Source organism: Cygnus atratus, unplaced genomic scaffold (genome assembly GCF_013377495.2).
Source record: "Cygnus atratus isolate AKBS03 ecotype Queensland, Australia unplaced genomic scaffold, CAtr_DNAZoo_HiC_assembly HiC_scaffold_45, whole genome shotgun sequence".
NCBI classification, from domain to species: domain Eukaryota; kingdom Metazoa; phylum Chordata; class Aves; order Anseriformes; family Anatidae; genus Cygnus; species Cygnus atratus.
This window is the reverse complement of record NW_026110051.1, coordinates 102136-124850: the sequence shown is the minus strand read 5'-3', so window position 1 is coordinate 124850 and position 22715 is coordinate 102136. Positions and strand designations below refer to the sequence as shown.

Genomic DNA, 22715 nt, shown 5'->3' with positions numbered 1-22715 from the left:
CGTAAGTTAACGAGTAGTTCAGTGAGGAGATGCACAGAGCCACTGATGTTTGGAAGCTTTCACTGAAGTTGAGCAGTTTGACTTGAAACCAAAGTGCAATGCTAAGTTAACAGGCACGCCTGGTGCAGTGCGCCACTTGCTGATGACTGGAAAAATCCCTTAGTTGCAGGCAGTGTCCTAGCAGCTGTGGGCCAAACGGGGACAAGGGGCCTGAAATACAGCATTTCAGGTGCTGTAATTCAAATTCTCATTGTGCAAAGTAAATTGTTATTGAGTAAGCTCAAACTTAGTTTTATAGTTGGCAATCAGCAAATTAAATCTTAGCTGTGATCCTGCTACCACAGTGGTGTAGCTCTTACCTTCCCCTTGTGCTCTTGGCTATTTTAATGGGAGTGCAAGCAACAAACCTGTGCCAAAGGATGCTGTATGGTAAACAATGGGCAGAGTTTTTCTCTGAAAAGCAGTGGGTTGGAGTTATCTGGTATTTGGGTATCTCTCTTGAAACGGTTCTTATCTCCTTGAGCTGTTAGATCATAATGCAGGAAATGAAAGTGCTGCATGCTTAAACAGGGTAATAAAACATATACGCCTTAGGAAGAGACTTACAGTGTAATAGTTTTTTTGAACAGTTAGATAGAGTTTTACATAAATGGACTGAAAACACCTTGGAGAAAGGTGTTGATTGTTTTCGCTTTTCCAAAGAAGAAGTAAATGGAGTTAACTTCCCTCCTGCGTGGAACAAAAGTTGCACATTTGTTTTCGTCAGACTAGCTTTCAGTCTATGAAAAAGTTTCTCTACAGGTCACGCTTTTAAGTGGATAGTTTAAACGTGCAGAACGATAAATAAGAGGAATGCAGTGGTCATGACAAGGACTTCTAATTTGGTATTTAAAGAAAAATCAGTCCGCTTCAGGGTGTCTGTTTGTTTGTTTGTTTGTTTGTTTACATTTTACAAGAGCAACGGTGAAATCAAGATAATCCCATCTTTACTGTCTCAAAATATTTTATATGTTGCTGCATTTCAGTCACCAGAACGCTGAGGACCAGAGCTGATGCAAAAGCTGCAAGGCGAGCCCATGGAGAAAATGGGAATTTGGAGCCGAAGCTGCAGACTTCGACGAAGTCGTTACCCTACTACAAATCCATCCCTTCTGTTTGACAAACTTATAACAAAGTAAGTCGTCTTTTCTTGCAAACCTACTAAAATGATCCTTCTTAGCAAGCCTTTGTGCTATGGCACGATATTGGCCTCAACTCGCTCTTTATTTTGACAACAGAGAGGTATTGTCACTCCTGGCATTGAGAGTTCAGTATAGTCGGGTGTAGGCTGAGACTTCCTTACGTGCCCCCGTGTATGCGATGCGTTGCTACTGGTAACTACTGGCCACCAGTGACCGTTACTGGTCGGGTATCACAGGCTTTCAGACTGTTTGGTCCGAGCATTCCACTGCTTAGCAGTTTTCCTAGCTGGTGAGCGTAGGCGGTGCTCTCTTCATTGTTCTACTGACGGTCACCTCTTTCCTTGGCCTACACTGGTATGTCCTGCTGTCCTTGTTAATAGATCGATTCCTTGAAGTCGTGGTCCTCTGTAGTTTATTGCCAAGCTGTTTAACCTGACTTTTTTGGGATTGGGTAATCATGGCTCGTTAAGTCTGCCTGGACTGAGAGGGTGTGGGAGAGGATGAGCTTGGAAGGTGCTTCATGTCTAAAGAATTTGGGCCCAATTGGTTTAATTTGCCGCTGAGCTTGTAGTTGTGGGACTGCCGTTTGATGAGAGATCTTCATCCTGAGCATCTTTTATATATGGGCCTAGGGGGTTTCTGGGTTGTCTTCTGAACCAAAACGATTACTTTACCTGTGACTTTCATTAGATTTAACTTTCCCCACGCAGCAGTTTTCTTAGTATCAGGAGTGCCTTCATTTTCAATGAACTTTTTGTTCCGTACTTACAAAAGGGAATGTAACGTTTGCTTAAGAAACTGAGGACAGTTTGATACAGTCAAAGCAAAGTAGTCCTAGCGATTCTGAGTTTCTGTCTGTGGTTTATTTCTGTTTCTGAAGACAAAATTGTTTTCTGCTTCAGAATTCCCTTTCCTTTCATTTCATTGTTTTCTACAACATGAAACTTAGATTACTATTAAGAGAAGAGCAAACAGCCTTTCCTCGGTTAACAAAAAATGACTTAATGCTGCTGTGCAGAGCAACTTAAGTAGTATTAGAAGCTGACATAAATTCTTTCTAATGTCTTACTACGTTATTCAGAATTCTTATTTTCCTCCTGCATTTAAATATATGTATTTTTTAATGTGCTCAGTAAGAGGGAAAACAAACCCGAAAACAGTGTATGTTTGCAAATCCTCAAACGTTTGTTCTTAAATCTCCCTCAAAAATAAAGATTTGACCTAATTTTTTGGTAATGTCTAAAATCTTGGCTAAGTATCAATGACTTTTGCTTTGTGTGTACTGTATTAAAATGTCCTATTGATGATGTGTAGTATTTTAATTTTTTTCATCCATGCCTAACTTTGCTCTTCTATGTCAATGTTTTATCTTCATACTGCAGAAGTTGTGTTGCCAAAAATGGATGAAATGGAGAAGGTCCATAGATGCCAAATCCTGAATTTGGAAGACGTTGAGGTGCGCAGCAACCCGGAAGCAAATACTCCTTTATTTTGCCATTTTTGTTTAAGTAGAGTATTTCACCTAGGGAAGTAATGTAGTTGTAATTTTAATTGAACTGAAATGTCTTCCTTCCAAAGAACAGCGTGGTCTAAAGTCTTGCTCTCTAATTCTAACTTCATGTCTTGTTGATATGGTTGTGCTCCAGGTATCTTTTAAGAGTGGAGGAAGTATCTTCTGCAGAAGACGTGAGATAACAGGGAGATGCTGGAATGCACGTCTTCTATTCCAGTTTCTGAATTGCCTTCTGCTTTTTGAATGGACACTGTTTACAAACAGCTGTTTTGGACTTGGGTTTTTACTCCAAATCTTACTAAAACCTCTGACTGGGGGACTGAATATGCCAAAAGACTGGTGCTTTCCATCACCTTGGCAGTTTAAGCTGTTTATCTTTTTATCCTTAGCTCCTAAATCATATTTCTCATCCTGCTCAGGAACACATTTCCTTGGAAAGCTTAACAAAAGTTAGTGCATAGCTGCCTGTGTTTGTCACTCACTCGAATTTTGATTCCTGTTAACATGTTTTTTTTTCTTGATAGCTCACAAAGAATCTCCAGTATCATTGGTGAGCAATTGGCTGACGGGCAGGGCTCAAAGGGTTGTGGTAAATGGGGCCACTTCAGGCTGGCAGATGGTCACCAGTGGGGTCCCCCAAGGCTCCATTTTAGAGCCAGTCCTCTTCATTGCTTTTGTAAATGATTTGGATGTAGGACTAGAAGGTGTTTTGAGCAACTTTGCCAATGACACTAAACTCGAAGGAGTTGTGGACTCTGTTGAGGGTGGAAAGGCCTTGCAGAGAGATCTGGACAGATTGGAGAGCTGGGCGATCACCAGCCGCATGAAGTTTAACAAGAGCAAGTGCCAGGTCCTGCACCTGGGACGGGGCAACCCTGGCTATACGTACAGACTGGGCGACAGAACACTGGAGAGCAGCCCCGCAGAGAGGGATCTGGGGGTTATGGTTGATAGCAAGTCGAATATGAGCCAGTAGTGTGCCCTGGCAGCCAGGAGGGCCAGCCGTATCCTGGGGTGCATCAAGCATGGCATCGCTAGTCGGTCGAGGGAAGCGATTGTCCCGCTCTACTCTGCGCTGGTGCGGCCTCAGCTTGAGTGCTGTGTGCAGTTCTGGGCACCACAGTACAAAAAGGATGTAAAACTGTTGGAGAGTGTCCAGAGGAGGGCAATGAAGATGGTGAAGGGCCTAAATTTTGGGGTAGACCTGTGTGGTGCCAGGAGTTGGACTCGATGATCCTTATGGGTCCCTTCCAACCCGGGATATTCTATGGTTCTGTGTAGTTCCAATCATTTGTTACAGGCAAATGTAACTGTTTTCCTAAATTGTCCTAACTGTCATTTTAGAATACTTCCTTGGTTGCGAGCTGCTCCAAGAATTTTCAGGAACTTGAAGCCTTTTAAATTTCTGACTGAATTAACTGATGGCTATATTGTATATATGAATCTACAGCTACCTTTGCTGATCGTTTTTTCTAAAGCAACTTCTAAAATTGTCCAGAATGTTTCCTTTGTGCTGACATGATTTCTGATGAAACCTGTATCTAGGTTGCTGCTTTCTTTAACATATAATCTGTGTTGTGTTGAATTTCTCTTTAGGTTGGATTTGATAACATGGGTGGTCTTTCGGAACACCTTGCAGCTTTAAAAGAGATGGTTATTTTTCCCCTCCTTTATCCAGAAGTCTTTGAGAGATTCAATATTCAGCCCCCAAGGTAACTCATTAAAGCGATAAGTTGTAAGTCAGCTGTTTTCAGGGGAATGTTCAATTAAGGTATCAATATGCTTCCATGCTTCAACATTTTTGGCAGTGCTGAACGTTTGTTTTAGTAGTAGTAAAAAGTAATTTCTTCAAAATGGATAAAATCCAGAATATATGTAGATTAAAACTATAAGCAGCACCTTCAAGTTTTACTATCTGGTGTTTTAAAATGAGAAAATACTTCAAAAGTGCCTGGGTTTTAAAAAGTTGGGTTGGAGTGGTTTTGTTCAGAGTTTTATGTACAAGTCAGCTTGATTAGTTTGTAAGCAAGAAGGGATTATCTAGTGGAAGTCAATTGTAATACGTTGCTTGAAAGCCCAGTTGTTTCTCCCACCTACTTTTGCTTTCTTTTTCTTTTTTTTTTTCTCTGAGTGCTAAAGCATCACTTTTCCTTCCAGCTTTACACTTTCTCACTTGCCATCAGCAATAGATGGTCTGAGAGACCAAACCCAGTAACTTAATGCTTTTGAAGGCAGAATTAAATGCTTTACTATCAGATTCTGCCTTTTGTGAAAACAAGAATATGTGGTTTATCACTGAAGAATGAACTAACTGGTGATTCACCACTGAGCCCATTCTCAGATTCTGTGCTGCAGTTTGCTCGTTTGGCTCCAGTTTGCTGTAATCACCCAGTTTGTCAGCAGTTTTGGAAGTGTCCTTCTGGGACAGTACCCTCTTGTTTGAAGGTTTTGTGCACTTGAGTTATCCCCCTTATTCATTTCTCTGGGTGAAAAAAATAAGTTTTCCTGTGAAATCTTGTAGGAATGCAGAACTTCTATCTGTTCTGACTCTACGTACACTTCAGCTATTACTGCTGCCTTAGACATAATGTGTTTTGGTTAGAAAAGATGAGTTGTTTGTTCTAGAGACGATGATTGTAAGAGGTACTCATCATGATGTTTTTTTCTATCTGAATCTTTTTTATTGCAGAGGCTGTTTATTCTGTGGCTCCCCAGGAACGGCAAAGACGCTGGTTGTTTGTGCTCTTGCTAACGAATGTAGCCGAGGTGACAGGAAAATACCGTTTTTTATGAGAAAAGCTTCAGACTGCCTGGGACAATGGGTGGGGGAATCAGAAGGTCAGCTTCGCTCGTTATTTGAACAGGTGAGGTTGAAATGTGCAATGTATTCTGTCAGAGTTGAAACCATCATTTTTATGGTCAACATTTTTAAGTAGAACTTGCTCTTTTTTTTTTTTTTTGTTACTTTGGATCAGGGGCTTGAAACTGAGTTGTGTGGGGAAGGAACAAAACGAGAAAACTTTGCAAAGCAAGAGATTACCTCCCACCAAAACAGCCACTGAAAAGTCTGCAGGAGGCAAGAGATGATGGCTTTGGATGAGAGGGAAACAGATACAGGCTGGAAGCATGGTTATTTAAACTCATAAAGGAAGCTTGCTTCCCGAACCTGTAATTGAATTAAGTTCTGACTCGTGGTTTGTTTGTTTGTTTGTTTTTTGTTTGTTTGTTTGTTTGTTTGTTTTTTATGGTAGCCAAAAAGCTGTAGTAAGTACTGGTATGATTTGTTTCGTGTCGCCCAGTACCAGTGGGTTGCCACAGAGTGCCATCTTCTGTTAGTCATGCCAGATAGTCCATTAGCTCTATAAGTAGAGGTCCCAGATGCTAAAGTGAAAAATCGAGTTTAGGTGACATTCCAACCATAATGTTTTTGTGCATTTTTTCTTCAAATACTGCTGTTTTACTCTGTGTTTTCATTGTGGGCCTATCAGATGCGACCTTCAGTTATTTTCTTTGATGAGGTAGATGGCCTCGCTCCTGTGCAGTGCAGTAAACAAGACCAAATTCATAGGCAGTACATTTTTGCACCTACCTAAAATCTGCTTGATCTTTGGGGAATAAAAAAGAGGATAATGACCTGCTTAATTTCCTGTGAATACATTAATTTATCCTGAAAACTCGTAACTCATTGCCACTAAATTTCAGGTGCTTTTAAACGATAGTTGAAAACAATACACTAAGCCTGATATCAGCACGTGGTCTGTGTTAACTTACCTATTTTTTTATGTCTTAAAATGAATCTTGTCCTTAAAAAGCTTGTCCTTTTTGACTACTCATGGAAGAAAGTCATGTGGAATGTAACAAAATTTACTGAACTGGTAAGTCTAAATTATGTTTTTCTGTTAGTTCCATTGTCTCAACACTTCTGACACTTCTGGATGGCATAGACAACAGAGGGGAGATTGTGGTAGTCGGAGCCACCAACAGACTAGGTTCTATAGATCCTGCTTTACGGAGACCAGGACGCTTTGACAGAGAGTTCCTCTTCAACTTGCCAAATAAAGAGGTGAGAACTTAAATTCAACGTTAATGCTAACGTGGCAAAGTCCAACTTTATAGAAAAAAAAACTTACAACGTGAGCAAAAGAGTGATATGTGGAGACACTGTGTCGTACCGTGGAGGGCAGATCTGGTACTGAATATATATGGTCAAGATGGTACCGCCAAGTAGTTAGTTCTATAATCAGATCTTTGATTTCTGAAGTTGTTCCCGTTTGCTTAATTATTTAATCCACGTGGGCGCTTTCATCTTGACGTTGTGTTCTTGGTCTCAATACTTCCTTTATGAATGGATAGGGGACGTATTTGCATTTGATTGTTCCCCGGATCAGTGGTAGTAGTTTGAGTCATAATTATTTTCTTCTTTATAGTAATTGTAGCAGCTTGAAACATAGCGCTAGAAGTGCTTTCTGCGAATTTACTGACTGAAAAGCAAATTTGATGAACTAATGAGACTGTCACAATGAAAGTTTGCTCAATTTTAGAGAAGTTTTTTGGAGAAAAAAGATCTGTTTCTGGATAAATTTTTCATTACAGCATTTTCCTCTGGGTCATTAGGTCTCATATTTTGGAAACTTATTATAGAAGGTATAAATGCCTTTTCTTTCATTGCAGGTTCCTATCAAAAGTTCAGTGTAACAAATTAAGAAATACTGGATTTCCTGGTTGAAAATGCAGAGTGTATGTAACTGTACAACACTTGAAAGTTTAGCAAATAAGAAAAATGTATTAATATATGAGGGGTTTTGAGGGAAGATTGTTTTTTGTTTGTTTGATTTTTGGTTTGTTTGTTTTTGTGGGTGTTTTCAAGGAAAACTTAGGACAAGCTAAAATGCGATGATTTTGTTTCCAGGCTAGAAAAGAAATTTTCAAGATTCATACTCGTGACCGGATCCCTAAGCCACCGGACCTGTTGCTTGATGAGCTAGCTGAGAAATGCATTGGTGAGACTGAAAACAAAATGGATTAATGCTTGTGACTAAGTTCTAAAGAATCTTAGCTTGTGGCAGGCAGTACCCAAGCTCTTGTGCCTTGCTGCACAACTGGTCCATGAGTCAGCTGGCACGCCTTCGTAGCAATCAGAGTTAGATGCTTTCATCTATTTACTTTTTGTTGTCGTTCTTCTTGTTGTCTGAGAACATTGAATGGTTTTGGGGCATCTTCCTCAAGAGTATAGTTTTGATGAGGAGTCTGCTTTGGCTTAATAAGCACAGGATATCAGGCAGTGAGCAGCATAAGAAAACTTCCCTGCAGGGCGGTAGCACTTTCAAGTCCCTGTTAACCTGTTTAGTTTTGGCATTACAAATTCTTTAAATGTTGCCTATTGTAAACGTGGGCCTTGACTAATGTAACATCTGATTTTTGTTTATTAAGGTAATGTGGTGCAGATATAAAATCCTTATGTGCTGAAGCTGCGCTGTGCTCTCTGTGTCGACGCTATCCTCCGATCTATGCAAGTGGGGAGAAATTGCGACTAGACGTTAATTCCATGAAACTAAAAGCAAAGGCTTTTTTGATGGCTGTGAAGAAGGTTGTTCCAGCTTCAAACAGGATTGTGGCTTCACCTGGACAAGCACTATCACCCATTTTTAAGCCGCTTTTTGAAAATTCAGTAGCGAATATTTTACAAGCCGCGCAGAAGACATTTCCGCATGCAGAGCTTGCGCTAAAGAAGGACCGACAGCAAGGTATAACCGTAGCATCCACTTCTTTAAAATTCTGCCAGAGCAAAAACTTGTGGTTTGTGCAATCAGCATACAGAAACGTTTCAGACATAATGATGGTAGAATGTTATTATTTGCATGTGCGTGTGTTTATTTTGGGAATATCTGGAATATAATGCATAGGTTTTATTCTGGATTCTAAACTGAAATGCCAAATGGAAGCTCTGAGTGACTCAGCACCCGGTAGAGGACTATGCGTTCTCTGCTAAAGCATCCTGCTTCTGACAGTAGCTAAGACAATCAGCATTTGTAGAGGTTGACTGAAGGTTTGAAGTGTAAGGCACCTCTTTTCCTTTAAAAATAAAAACTCAGCTACTTGGAGGGGAAGCATTTTTAGGTTGGTGTTTTTAATTCCTTTCTGAAGAACATCGGGACCAGGATACAAGTATAACTGGTTTAAGCTAAATATTGTTTTAGCTATCATGATTTTTCACCAGTCTCCTAATTTAAATGATTGTGGAAGCAGAGAGGCTAGGGGATTGGTAATTGCGCTCCCCCTCTGCTGTCTGCCTTCTATCTTCTCCTTCAGTTATCTTTAAGGAGCCTTACGTGAAAGACGCATTGGTCTCTCTGCCAGGTCTCAGTAGTCGTAGACGAATGGAATTCTGTGACCAGCACATCCTTAATCCCCATGCTTTCATTGTGGGAGCCTCCTCCAGAAAGAAAGGGTCTTGTTTTTATAGCTATTTAGCAGCTCCAGAAATTGTTCCTAATCCTTTATTCTAAGGGGGAAGAAAAATCACCAACAGAGTAGCGTACCTTATACATACACGTCAATGGGACCTAAGACAGCTTTACAGAGACTTGTGCCGTCTCCTTAGATCTGTGGTGGGATGAACTCTAGGAAATAGCATTCGGTGTATGCCCTCAAATGAAGCAAGGGTTTTGGCACTGATTTAGAAGCTGTATTAATGCAAGAGAAAGGGGCACAGGCTATTCAGGAAAGTTAACAAACCTCTTTTGTCTTTCAGACAATTTAAATCCTATTTTACAAGATGATATACTTGACAGTGATGACGACGCATCCTCAATCTCTGGAGATGAACTACCAGATAAAATGCCTGACAGACCCGAGGAAAAATTCCTCTGTTTCTGCAGGTAAAGAAAGATGGGTCCCCATTATGTTTACATTCTTAGGACTGCTGAGTCTTTGTAAACAGTTTCGGCTGTTAAAAGTGTGAGGGTTGGTAGATGAAGGGGCAACATCAAGTTTGTGTGTTGAAGGGGTGCTCGGTATTCTCAAGAAGAAAGTGTGAAGGGACTAAAGTTCCAATGAAGTAAGTTGCTCTAAATGATCAAAGGGAAAAGCCCAGGCTTCTCTTCCTGAGCCAAAGTGATCCGCAGACTACTAGAACATGTCTACTTAATCCATGGCATTCTTTGAAAGACTCAAGACCACGTAAACGTGCTGTCTGTCCTTTTAGCTAAAAATAGCCAACTTTCTGGATTGGTGTTGCCACCTTTTGCCCTTCTGTTTTCCAGGACTGCTAAACGAGTAGTGAATTCTGTAGCAGAAAGAAAACTGAGAAATGGCTTGTTAAAACGCCTTGAGAAAAATTCAAACGGTGTTTTTATTTGTTACCATTAAGCCACCAAATTGTGTTATCTTTTGGTATTTTAATGTGGAAGTCACGTAAGCCCACGGTTGGAAAGTTAGATTGTGTTGTCACAGTCGGGTCAGTTATTTTTCTCACTTTCTGTTGCTGTGCTGTCCAGAAAATGTTCTGTCCTTTTGAGCAAAGTTAACTCTCTAGCATCTTTGATTTAAGCCAGTAAAGGTACAGCCTTATTGTAGTGGGAAAAAAAGCAAATGCTTCTCGCAAATATATTTCCTAGTAGGAAAGCAAGATTGCCAGGCTATTAATTCGCAATCTTGGTTTAATAACGACTAGGAAACATAAGGGAAGAAGATGAAACAATTAGAATGACTGAATAAATTAGCTGGAAATCTTACATGTGTTTAATGTACCGCTGTCATTTAACCAATCCAGTTGTGTGCTGCTTTAGATATGGCCCGTGTGGTTCAGCGCCCACATCCATTTTTTTCTAGAAAAGCTGTTCTGCTCCTTTCTTGCTACCTTCTCCAGTAACTAGGGCCACATTTCGGCTAAACTTGACAGATGTAGAGATCTCTCAGGTACTTAAACTTGAGACCTTCTGAAGACTGGTGTATATGGGAAGTGATGAGATCCAGATTGGTGTGTGCTGAGAAAGCTTGCTGTGCTCCCCCATATCAGGTAGCAGATCAGGTGTCGTCTATGTATTTGGTTAGACAGTCCATGTGTACACTTGAGGAGTCATTACTTAGCCCAGCCAAACGAATAGCAGACATGATAGAGATGGACAGGATTTCTTAGGGGGAGGTATGGCACAAGATTGTAAGAAAATGGGCTTTGATAGTCTTCCTGATCACAGAACAGCTTATTATTTGCTGGAAGATGGAGATTATTTGGGGGGCGGGGGGGTGGGGGGAAGTATATAGGAAAAGTACTTGGAACATCCGTGTGTCTATTCAGCACCTCATTTCTAAACTTGTTTTCTTATGACTCTTGTTCTAGGAGTGCTTACTACAAACCGCCATCATGTCAGCCCCATCTGCTAATAGCAGGAAAAGCGGGATATGGCCAGGTTTCTTATTTGGCACCCGCGGTGTTGCATGCTTTGGAGAAGTTTCCCGTTCACACCCTGGAGCTATCCATTCTGTTTACAAACATTGCACCGCCAGAAGAAATATGCGGAGAGGTATCTTTTTTCTTTTTATTCTCATAGGATTCATTGACTGTATGTAAAGGATCAATTGAGTTGCAAGTAAGGTAAGCAAAATTCGTTGGTAATGGAGGTGGCCTTGTTTTCATGTGCTGTTATGTTTGCTTCTGTCTGAAAATCCACTTTTCTTTTAGAGAAAACCATAAACATGATGGATGTTGTACACATCCACATTTTCCATACCAAATTTTACAGTGAGGATGTTGCTAGCAGCTCAGGAGGCTGGGAGGTGCTGTTAATAGACCTCTCTTTGTGGAAAGAAATGCTGCTCTCAGTGGGATCCAGAAAGTAGTTCTCATTGCCTTACAGGACTGTGTGCTCCCAGTAGATGGCTCTGTATCAGACTGCATGTGGTGTACTTTTCGTAGCCTTGTTTTTTATTCTATCTGTAAGGCAGCTAAGGTCTGGGGCTTCTGTTTGTTTTGTTTTTACATGTACATATACAACTTGTGCTGTTGCAGTATGTGCAATCAAAGCATTAAAATTCACAAAACGCTTCAGTTTACAAACTGATGTGGTTTTAACTCGAAAAAATAAACATAAGCAGATTTGGTGTTTTTACATTTAGGCAGGAAATCCTTTTTGTTGTTTGGCATCACCATCTTAAAATATTTTTACCTTTAGTAAAAACATTTGTGAGCCGTACAAGTAAGGACAGACCCGTTACATGACTGGATAGTTACGTCTTAACAGGCTACTCTACGTGTTTTAGTTTTCTTATCCAAGCATTCCTTTTCACTAGGTGATCGGAAATGCTCAGAAGACAGCACCAGCATAATTTGTGCAAAATATGCAGTGCTTGAAATGTAAATGAGGAAAAGATATTTTTACTGAAGAGATTTCTTCTGACAGTCTGTCATTTCATGCTGTACTGGGTAAACTGCTAATAATGCAATTTAGTAGAGAATTGAAACGCTTTAATAAAAAAATCAGCTTCTTTCTTCATATGAGCCAAAGCTTTCTAAGCTGGAAAGCCGAGATCCAATTTCTGCTTAAGGAACTTTGAAATCAATTTTTAGTTGTATTCCTAAACAAACTGCAGTAAAAGTACATGCATAACTTGGTTGACTTCTGAGCGTTTACATTAAAGGAAGGTGTTCAAAACAGGAACAAGCTGTTCTCATTCTGATTATTTTGTCTCAGTTACTGGGGGAGAAAATGGGTCTTACCTAGGTGTGTTTATTGTCAACTGCTTTGAAAGTGCTTAAGTTTCCGCAGAAGTTTTTTGTGCTGGTTCTAAATTCCTTCTAAAATAAGTATTGAAATTCCTTACCTACCTTTTGATACTAGAAATTGACTAATGGAGGAAACGCAAGAAGTACTAGCTACTTCAGACACCTTCTTTTGGTACAGAAATAAAAACTCAGCAAAAAGCCCTCACTTGTCTACTGAAGCCTTTCTCTTCCCTCTATAGCCATCAAGGTTCTAACTAAAGGGCAGCAAGGCAAGTAAATACAAAGTAAGCGGTCTTGGATGTGGCGAATGCCATGACTTCATCAGTGTATCGTGCAATCCTTTCATTGAGATGTAATTCTGCAGGTGTTTCTTAAAGGTGATATTTGAACTTGCCATGCTAAGCTGTGAAAATCTAGCCTTTTAAGGCCAAGAAGATAGCTTCAGTTTGTCTTCTTCAGGTTATTACTAATTTTAACAGGTACTCATCTTTTTGGAATAGAGTATGATTTTTTTGTGGCCTTAAATCTGAAATGTTTTTTCTCCTTCTGCTTTAGATCCAAAAATGCTTTCTTAAGGAATTTGGAGAAGTTTACGAGTAAGGAGGACAGAGCAAGAATTTTTGAGGACCTAATTCTAGATGGAACTGCTAAGCCTCCGGTAAAGAAAGCAGGTGAGGATGTAAGAAATACATCTAAAACCTTCCTAACTGTAAGTTACTAGCTATTTGGTATTTCCTTTGCTGGTCATTTTCTATCGGTAATTTTTCATATGCTTGTATGTGAGTACTGTGAATTGGCTAATTTTTCCTGATTAATTGAAGTTCGCCGGACATTGGAAGTCCTGCCTGTAGCATCACCAGCTGAGCCTCAAGAGCCGACAGAGGAAGAAGTAGGACTGCTGGAGGAGGAAGCGGAGGATACGTTGCGTGAACTTAGCATTTTCTTAAGGGAGGTTACTCAGAGACTTGCCACTGACAGACGTTTCATGGAATTTACAAAGCCCGTTGACCCACAGAAGGTAAACGAGTGTTGATCTGTGCGTACCATCTTATCTGTGTGTATTTGTAATTTCTCAGTGTTTGTATCACAGAATCACAGAATCGTCTAGGTTGGAAGAGACCTCCAGGATCATCCAGTCCAACCTCTTACCTAACACTAACAAGTCCTCCGCTAAACCATATCACTAAGCTCAACATCTAAACGTCTCTTAAGGACCTCCAGGGATGGTGACTCAACCACTTGCCTGGGCAGCCTATTCCAATGCCTAACAACCCTTTCAGTAAAGAAGTTCTTCCTAATATCCAACCTAAACGTCCCCTGGCACAACTTTAGCCCATTCCCCCTTGTCCTGTCCCCAGGCACATGGGAGAACAGACCAACCCCCACCTCGCTACAGCCTCCTTTAAGGTACCTGTAGAGAGCGATAAGGTCGCCCCTGAGCCTCCTCTTCTCCAGGCTGAACAAGCCCAGCTCCCTCAGCCGCTCCTCATAAGACTTGTTCTCCAGACCCCTCACCAGCCTCGTCGCCCTTCTCTGGACTCTCTCGAGCACTTCGACGTCCTTCTTGTAGCAAGGGGCCCAAAACTGAACACAGTACTCGAGGTGCGGCCTCACCAGAGCCTAGTACAAGGGGACAATCACTTCCCTAGCCCTGCTGGCCACGCTGCTTCTTATACAAGCCAGGATGCTGTTGGCCTTCTTGGCCACCTGAGCACACTGCTGGCTCATATTCAGCCGACTATCAACCAGTACTCCCAGGTCCTTCTCGGCCAGGCAGCTTTCCAACCAGTCATCTCGCAGCCTGTAGCGCTGCTTGGGGTTGTTACGCCTCAGGTGCAGGACCCGGCACTTGGCCTTGTTGAACTTCATACAGTTGACCTCAGCCCATCGGTCCAGCCTATCCAGATCCTCCTGCAGAGCCTTGCTACCCTCGAGCAGATGGACACACGCACCTAACTTGGTGTCGTCTGCAAACTTACTGAGGGTGCACTCAATCCCCTCATCCAGATCATCGATAAGGATATTGAAGAGGACTGGTGCCAGTGCTGAGCCCTGGGGGACTCCACTAGTGACCGGCCTCCAACTGGATTTGACTCCATTCACCACAACTCTTTGGGCCCAGGCTATCAAGCCAGTTTTTAACCCAACGAAGCGTACACCAGTCCAAGCCACGAGCAGCCAGTTTTCTGAGGAGAATGTTGTGGGAAACGGTGTCAAAAGCCGTACTGAAGTCAAGGTAGACCACATCCACAGCCTTTCCCTCATCCACTAAGCGTGTCACTTTGTCATAGAAGGAGATCAGGTTTGTCAAGCAGGACCTACCCTTCATAAACCCGTGCTGACTGAGCCTGATCGCCTGGTTGCCCTGTAAGTGGTAGGGTTTGTATTTCTCAGCATTTTGGGGAAGGAAGGTTTAACTTTGTTTTTAGGACTGCACTGTTGTGATTTTGCAAGAAGCAGGCAGGGCTTTTACTTCTGCTGGCTCTCCAATATCTGTGATCGGATTATTCGCTGAAAGCCCTGGTCAGACCAAATGCCAACACAGTTTGCTCATGAAAAGGCTTTGATATGTAGGCACGTTAGAGCACTGAAAAGCACAGAGATCTTTCTTTGTGATTACAAACTGTATTTACAGGACTATTTTACTGAAGTCTGAAGCTCTGTATTGGGCTGTCAGTTTCTGTGGGAACAGGAGGAGAAGCAGCAGTTTGTAAAAGAAGTTTTGAGATTCTGTTGTCTGTTTCATCTGGAACTCCTCAATATGAGATCAGCCTTAAGTGCTGTGTGTTTTCTTTTTCCTCCCATTTGCTGCTTAGGTCCCTTTTTCTCCTTTCATGTATTCAAAAAGTCTAAACTAGGGGCATATGCTTGAAAGACAGATGTAACTGGAATATGCCCGCGTATCAGCAAAGTCCTGTTCACGTAGGCACCCACTGACTTTTCTTCCCCTTTCCTCCTAGGTTCTTGAGGTGAGAAACATCTAGACAAATACATATGTCCTCATGCAAACTAGTCATTAGGCTCCTCTTACGGTCTGAGTAAAGAAATCAGCACCCCTGAGCCCAGTTATCCCATTCTAAAGTAGATGCCTGGAATAGATGCTTCAGAGGTGCAATTCGTGCGCCTTTTTCTCAATGTCAACAACAAAGAGAATGTCGGACGGCTTACTCAGATTTCATCGCTGTGATTTTTCTGAAGCAAAGGGAAATGACTCTCCCACCCTCGGTGTTTGTTCTCTACCATGCACATGCTTCTGACCTCTCTACTTCTTTTTTTCTTCTCGTAGCAGCTGTAACGCCAGTTGAAAGAGCCCTTCCATTTTGAGAAGTGAAGTGGTTAATTTCAGCATCTTCTGATGCGTCACAAGTATTCAGGGTTTTAAGAAGACATTTATTGAAAGTTTTTCCAAATAATTTTGGTAGACAGCGTGCAAGTCTAAGAAAACCTCTGAACACATCTATTTGATTGGCAGGTACCTGGTTATGCAACAATCATTAAAGAGGCAATGGATCTTTCAACAGTCCTCAGTAAAATTGACTCGCCCCAATACCTAAGTGCAGGAGACTTTCTGAAGGATATTGATCTGATCTGTAACAATGCCTTAGAATACAACCCAGATCAAAGACCTGCAGGTGAGGATGTGCTTTTTATGCCTAGTTTAAAAAATCTGCCAGATGTATAGATGGATAAATGCTGTGTGTGGACAGTAGTCTGGATGGATTAGATGATTTTGGATATCCACAGAGAACATTTCTTACCGGGTTGTAAATATTTTAGCATTTTGCTACTTGGGCATGGAATTGGGATCTGTGTTCACAAGGAACTAGTGCTTTTGTTTTAATAACTAACTTCTATGTTGTTATGCTGAAACTATTCACTGAGATAACCTTTCAGAACCAGCCTATGAAGAGAGCAAATTTTTCTGTGATCCAAATAGTTTCATCGGTTGGTAGACAATATTCAGTGAATGTCTGTAAAATTTCAGATCCTCTCGTTAGGAACAGAGCCTATGTTTTGCAAGACACTGCATATTCTATAGTGATGAAAGAAATGGATGCAGAGTTTGGGTGACTTTGGGAAGAACTTAAAGAATCTTGTGAGAAAAGAGGTATGTGCTTTGATGCTATGGTTTTTAAGACTTGTCTCTGCATTTGTAACCGAAAATGCCAGACAAAGATCTTTGCTACCTATTCTTTATTGCAAGGTCTCACCTCTCCAGCGCGTGCTCCGTGTAACGGCTCCGAGACGCCACAGCAAAACCCTGCTACTGAATACAACAAAGCGGATCAAGAGAGTAAGGAAAATGCAAAGATGACAGCGGCACCTGTAGATGCCAGTACACCCCTTTGTAATGGCAAGTTGCATTTCATTCCGTTGCTCATGTCATTCCTACCTTCTCTGTTCTGGTGACATAACAGGTTTCTCTGATGCCTGGCTCTTTGTGCCAGAGGCCTTACGTTTTCGAGTTTACTTCAAAATGTGAGAGAGAAATCCAGAGGTCATTCATTCAATATAGTTATGAACTCAAGTTCAAAGAAAGTTGGTTTACAGTATAGAAAACTGGCTTTGATGACCCAACTGACATCTAATAGCCCCTAAATTGCTAATTCTTGAGGTAAAAAATGTTGTGCATGGGAGTTTCTGAATAGTCAGCTAGTTTTTAATTATGCAGAATGGTATTTTTCCCCCATTCCACCCCTCTCTTCCCCAAATGCTGAAATCTTTGCTACCTCATACTGTGATTGCAGCTGAAGGAGGGAAGTCTAACTAGTGTGAGTGGGAATTTTGCCACGGACTTCCCCATATCCTTTTGCAATACTTTGTGAATACCACGAATGTTGGGCTTTTCTGTTGGGCAAAACCACAAAGTTTGTTTTTTCACAAAAGGTGAACTGAATAAGGAAGCATACGAGGTATAAGTCCTTACATTTTTTTTCTCCTTTGAATATTCCCTCAAAATTGTCTCTTTAATCAAACTCTTCCAAACACGTATTCAGCTTTTGAAGTCTGCAGCTTGATAACAGACTCGAAGAAGAGCTTATTTCCAAAGGCTTTTCTGATGTTCATCTGTATTAGTTCCCGTAATAAGACAGGAAGTGACTTGATCGAATAACCTCACATTGTATTAATACTTCCCGTCCAAAGTAAGAATCCTCTGCATGTAAAATCTTGAAGGCGGTTGTTCTGTGAATGAAATTATGTAGTTGTGTTGTGTGTTTTTTTTTTTTTTTTAAATCTAATAGCAAAGTGACCCCATTAACTTTCAACTCTTTTCTCGACATATGTAGGGATACAGACAATGGGACCTCAGTTCCTTTGTTTTCCTTGTCAGTCAAGTAAGATGAAGATAATGGATTTTGAAGAAAGAATTCTTTTGGTAAAGTTTTGGATTACTTTTTATGCTGTCTCTTTGTGGGTGCGTCAGAAAGAAAGCGCAGAAGGAACAAATCTGCAGGTACTGCAGCAAAGAGAAGAAGGAGTTTTCAATTCGATAAAGAGAATGAAGTACCGGAAGATGACCAAAATGGTAGTGGTGAAGAAGAGTTTCTGGAAAAAAATGTTTCTGACATGATGTATCAAGCTGAAGGTGAGTCCACACAAAATTATTTTGTGGAAGAAAGTGAAGGTGTTCTTCAAGAACAACAGACACATAGCAACGAAATAGCATTTTCTGGGATAGACAGACAGTGAGAGAAGCGGGGGAGATTTTGATATGACTAAACCTGATGCTGAAAAGGAGAGTGCCAAGCTTCCTGGACATTCAGCACTAAGAGAAGAAGAGCAGAATTCAAGTGGTAAGTGAAAAGTCCAACAGGTCATTTAGCACCTTATTCTTGCTGAGGAGGATTACACTATTTATTAGCTCTAGCCTTCAGTTTCACTCTATTTTTTCTGTTACAGCTCTCAAAAATCATCACACAGTTTATTCCGTAATGATGTTGCTCCTGTAATTATGTAAGCCAAGCCCACGTATTTCTGTAGGTGCTGTTTTTTTGATTCTGAAGTCTGTTTTTTCGAATGGTGCCTAACTGAAAGCCAGCAATCACTGACGTTCTTTTATTATACGAGGCAGTTTCCAATAATGAGCAGCTTAGGTTAAAAAGCTGCACTTCAAGATGTGTGGCTCCAGAGTAACATGTGGAATAGGAGACTTATGCCGTAATGTTGCAGTGTAAGATGTGTTTCCTAACCTGAATTGGCAACATGACTGTTTTTTTCCCGCTATTACCCTTTTTTCTAGTGCTTTTTGTTTGATTGGGAGGTGTTTGTTTTTTGTCTCAGTTTCAAATTTTTATGGAGCAGTGACGTTAGCTGGAAAGAAGGGAGAAGCCAAGTATTTCTCAGTGAAGATGATAACAATTCTGTCTCTGTATTTGTAGGAAGAGATTGTTTTGCAGGTACAGGATACTTCATTGAGACTGTATTCTACGTAAACAGAAAACCTGACTGAAGAAATTTGTGTCATTCCAGGTTCTTAGACACTTCAACCGACTCCTACTGGACATTCTCAGGTAGGACAGCAACAGATGAGTGTTGAGAACACCGTGGAAGCTTCTACAGAGCCAGACAATGTAGTTATTGTGGATCACTATGAGCTTGAAGTATGTCTAATTCCAGCTTTTTTTAATACTCAAATAGGACATATTCTTGTGATCTGTACAACTGCAAATTAAGTCAGTTGTTAAGCAATGCCAGTTAAAACAATTAATTGGAAGGACATATAGATTGTGAAGTAATTCAACCTATAATGCACTGTGACTGTTTAGTTTCCACACCTCGTGTAGATTTCTGTAGGCTACCGTTTGCTTTTGGTCAACTGTAGTTGAGGAGACAGTTTCTTTGCTTAATTTTTAAGGTAAAAGGCCTTGTTGCATTTTAAAATACCGCACTGATGACCTGCTAGTACTATTGGTTATAATTGTTGTTTTAACAATTTTTATGATGGGTTTGAGGGCTTTTATTTGGGGATGTTTATTATGTATTTTTTTTTTTTGCATGCTTTGATGTATTAGGAACCTGAAAAGGATCTTTATTTCTTGCAGTGATGATTTTAAACCTGAAGATAGCAGGTTGACATAAACTAGCTAGCCGTGGATAAGCGACTACTTTTCTGAAATTCCTTCAAAATGCAGTATTAGGATTTCCCATCCATACTACTGCAGTGTAATAAGGGTTTGCCAATCCCTCACGGGAGGAAAGTGGTTATCCTAGGCTCCAGTGGGGGAAATGGATAAGAGTGGCCCTAAGTACGGGAGGAAAAAGGTTCCTTTGCATGAGTTGGAGAGGGCATGAGTAAGGACCATCTTGAGGGGAGAGCAGAATGAGGGAAATTAGAAATTAGAATGAGGAAATTAGAATTTAGGAAGATTGCTAGGAGTCATGGAGGTTGGCCCAAAACAGATTAGGACTGCTGTTTATGTGCTGCATGAATCCTGTGTGGGAAGAATACGACCAGATAAGAATCCTCTTTTGTAAAGGGGCTTGTCAACACAATTTTTGTCACAAGTATATAACAAGAGTTTGAGCCTTCTCTCTAGTCACACTCTAATCTCTTTTTAACTAATATGCTTGACCATCTGTAATTTGGGAGATTTCTGCCTGTGCCAGTTTTACCCTAATGAGTCAAATTCTCTGGTCTCTTCCTGTAAAAGATGCTTTCCGAGTTGTCAGAACTCAGCAGAAATCTGCATGAGGCATCCATGGTCCAAGTCAGGTGTTCCCAGTATACGTTGGATATTCGGTCTTCTGATTCCAGATCCTTGAACCCATTTGTCTTGGGGTTGCTTGTGCTTGAGAACAGATAAAAGTTGTTACGCCTATCAGTCTGCCCTAAAAAGAGAGTGCCTCTTGTTTTAGGCACTGGTCATCTCGATCTCTTCTTCCACATCTGAGAAGGAGTTAGAACGGACACTCTGTTCCGCCTGTGAAAGAGAGAGGATTCTTTGGATTCAGGGAGGCCGCTCCTGAAAAAATGAGATCTTTTAGCTTGAGCAGGGCTTTACTTGTGTTATCTCAGGGCCTGTGAACTTTTGTAACTTAACTTTTAATACTTAAATTAAAAGTAATTAGCTTTCTTGGTTTTCTGTTTCTTCCTTTAGCTTTAACAAACAAATCTCTCCTATTCAGAGGGCACTGTACAAGTTAGTCAGGAGCGTGCTGTACTGTAGGAAGAGAGAGAACTTAACGGGTAATTATTCAAAGTCTAGAAATTAACTTCTTGAGCTTGTTGTGGCTTTTCAGGAACTGTTTCTAACTCTTTCTAATTGTTGTGAAACCACTGCTGATACAGGTCCATACAGTTTATATCCTACCCTCTATTTTGGATGCATAAGGATGCATCTGAAGCTAGAAGGGGTAATAGGTCATTGTGATGGTGGTAGCACACTATTTTGCTAAATATTAGTGACTCTGTATGACAGAGTCTTTATTTTTATAGTAATAGAACGTGTTCTTAAGCTTTCATTTGTGCTTGCTGCTAATTTGTCTTTGTTTTTCTTATTAGGAGATTAAGAAAGGAATCGCAGTCTTCCAGTATTACAAGTAATGGGGTCTTCAACATGATTTCTACTCTCCAAGGCACCCAAGTTTCAAGGCAGTGAAAAATAAGAAAAAACCATCATCCCAGGGTACCCAAGCACATAACCAGAGAACACAAGCTCCCTGTTTGAGCACTCAAAGCTCATCCAAGTACCTTCGTAGAGCAGCCAAGCAACTTCCTGGGGCACTCAAGCATCTCCCCAGAGAAAGCAAACAGCTTTACGGATCACACAAAGCACTCAGTGGAGCACTCATGTATCAGTCCAGGGCACCCCAGCACCTCCAGGGAAAAGAAGGCACCACCCTGGAGCACCCAAGCAGCTCCCTGCAGCACCTGACTCTCTGCCTGGACACACATAAGTATCTTCCTGGAGCACTCAATCGTTAAGAACCAGGCTCCTGCCCTGGAGCACCCAAGCACCTCCAGGGGAACAAAAGCACCTCTTTGGGCACCTAAGCATATCCCCAGGAAAACCAAGCACCTCCTGATGTACTCAGACACCTCCCCAGGGGTGCTTAGATTCTTGCTGACTCACCAAGCATCTCCCTGGAACACCCAAGGTCCACACTGGAGAAACCAAGAATGGCCGTGGGGCCAACAAGCAACTCCATGGATGAGAGAATCAGAGAAATGTGGAGATGCTTGAGTTCCCTGGGAAATTGCTGCCTGCCTGAGTGAGATGATTGTGGCATACAGGGAATTGCTAGAGCCTGTGGCAACCAAGCACCTCCTCGGGGCACAAAAGCATTGCTCATAGCTATCCCGGCATCTCCATAGGGCAGGCAAGAACATCCTCGGAGCTCCGTAGCACCTCCCTACAGCCATCGAGCACCTCCCAGGAGAAGACACACATCTCCCTGGGATGCCCAAGGATCTTCCTGGGTCACCCACAAACCTCCGTGGACTCCTGGAGCCCCTTGGCCTGGCACACCGCATGTCTCTGGGGCACTCAGGCATCTCTTTGGAGCAACAAAACATATCCAAACGGTAGACAAGCATCTTCCTTGAGGAGCCAAGGACCTCCTTGGGGTAGCGTGGCATTTCCACAGGGCACCCAATCATCTTCCCAAGGGAAACAAGCACCTCTCTTGAGGCAGCAAGCGTCTCTGCACAACATTCAGAAATCCCACTGCAGCAATCAAGTATCTCCCCAGGCGACAGAAGCATCTCCGTCGGGACATACAAGCACATTCCTGCAGAACCCAAACATCTCCCCAGAGCATCCACGCACCTTCCTGGAACACTCCAATAACTTTTTGCGACACGCAAGAATGTCACCGGGGGATCCTAAAATCTCCCACAGTGTCCCCAGCATGTTTCTGGACCACCCAAGGAACATTCTAAGGCACTTTGCGTGTCCCTGAAGGCCCCAGGAATCTCCCTGGACCACCCAAGCATTACTGCTGGGCACCCAAGCATGAATATTTTCAGGACCCAAGCAGTCCACAGAAGCAGAAAAGCATTTCCAAGGGCACACAGGAACCTCCTATGGGCACAGAATGGCCTGGGGCACATAATCGTCTCTCGGGAGCACCCAGGAATTTCCCTCCAGCAATGAAACGCCTCTCTGGAGAAACCATACATCGCCCTGGGTCAGTCAAACATCTCCCTAGGTACACAAGCATCTCCCTGGGGAATCCAAGCACCCTCCTGGAGGACCGAAGGAGCTTCTCGAAGTATGCAAGCATTTCCCCATGGCCCCCAAGCACCACAAGTGGCACCTAAGCACCTCCCTAGAGGCTGCCACCACCTGCCTCTGGG

At 41.9% G+C, this 22715-nt stretch overlaps 1 long non-coding RNA gene and 1 pseudogene across 1 annotated transcript; both read left to right on the top strand.

Moving 5' to 3' along the window:
• Nucleotides 1-1035: 1035 nt before the first annotated feature.
• LOC126913121 (uncharacterized) lies at nucleotides 1036-2921 on the top strand. The gene is made up of 3 exons (XR_007709375.1): nucleotides 1036-1174; nucleotides 2564-2637; nucleotides 2828-2921. It is a non-coding gene; the product is annotated as an uncharacterized LOC126913121 (long non-coding RNA).
• Nucleotides 2922-3419: 498 nt separating this feature from the next.
• LOC118261217 (ATPase family AAA domain-containing protein 2-like) lies at nucleotides 3420-18106 on the top strand (annotated as a pseudogene).
• Nucleotides 18107-22715: the final 4609 nt, after the last annotated feature.